Genomic DNA, 1,292 nt, shown 5'->3' with positions numbered 1-1,292 from the left:
TATGGAGTCCTTTCTTTGTTAATTTTGTAGTTATTTTCTATATTTTAATGTGGTAGTTGTTGGGAAAAAAAAACTCCAACAATTATTGTTAGAAATTCTTTGTGAGGTGATGTTACAATTTTTCAGCGTACTCGCTTGCAAAGACGGGTAATGCATGACTTTCCTTTTCGTTACTTTTTACTCCTTAGACGTTGTTCTGTTATGTGTTCGTTGCTTGTTGTTTTCTAAAAATAAAAAAAAAAAAAATAAGATGGAATTAAATATGAGATTTTACGAATAATGGCAACAGATTAACTACATCAGTTATCATTTTCATCCTAAACTTGGAAACAAATCTTCATCCATCCTCCTAAATTTCATCAAATATTTAATATATATATTAACCCTCATTATGAAAATGAGCAAAAAAATCACACAAAATGGCAAATTCCATTATTCTCACAGCCTCTTCTCTTCTACCTTTCGTTCTTTCACTTCTCTTCTTCCATCATGTCGTTCCCATGCATGCAGCTTCCCAAAACAACGTCGTTTCCATCATCTGCCAAAGAACTGGAAACCCTCCTTTTTGCTCCAACCTCTTGAAATCTGCTCGTACCACAGACCTGAAAGGGCTAGCCACTTTCACCCTCAACCTCGCCCGCACCAAGGCTACGAAAAGTCGAGCCCTTGCCCAGTTCCTAGCATTGAAGGCAGCCGACCCGAAGCTCAAGGAGCGTTATGCCTCCTGTGCCGAGCACTACGATGATGCTGCCGGTGACCTCGACGATGCGAAGAACTATTTGGCCACAGGTGATTACAATGGCGTTAATATTCAGGCTTCCGGAGCCATGACCGAGACCGACGATTGTCAGGATAACTTCACGCAATCACCGATGGACGGATCGGGGCTGTCCAAAAATGGCAAGGCTCTGGAAGATATTTGTAGTATTATCTTGGTTATAGCCAATATTCTCCTTGGGCGTGTCTAAGGCCCTTTTCTTACACCTTTTCTTGATTTTGTATACTATGAAGTTATTCTGTATTTGGAATGTCTATGTATGAATAAAAAGTCTATTGATTTGAATCCTATAAATTTACATTTGGTTTTTTACTTGATAAAAGTTCAAAAATACCTTCACCTTAACTTAATAAATTTATATTTGTTTTTTACTTAATAAAAGTTAAAAAAAAATACCTTCATCGTTAGTATTTGAATAAAAATGGTTAATTTCTCGTGATAAAAATGGCTTTAAACATTAAAAAAAAAAGGCTCCCATTGATTAAACTCACTTTTGTTAGGTAAATTATATAGA

General features: G+C 36.2%; 1 pseudogene; it reads left to right on the top strand.

Annotated features, from left to right (window-relative positions):
* The first annotated feature begins 419 nt into the window (after positions 1-419).
* On the top strand, positions 420-1,041 carry LOC120084673 (pectinesterase inhibitor pseudogene; annotated as a pseudogene).
* Positions 1,042-1,292: the final 251 nt, after the last annotated feature.

This window comes from Benincasa hispida, chromosome 9 (assembly GCF_027475165.1).
Source record: "Benincasa hispida cultivar pf3 chromosome 9, pf3_genome.v1.1, whole genome shotgun sequence".
In the NCBI taxonomy this organism is placed as follows: Eukaryota; Viridiplantae; Streptophyta; class Magnoliopsida; order Cucurbitales; family Cucurbitaceae; genus Benincasa; species Benincasa hispida.
The sequence above is the reverse complement of the archived record's forward strand: the minus strand, read 5'-3'. Positions and strand labels throughout refer to the sequence as shown.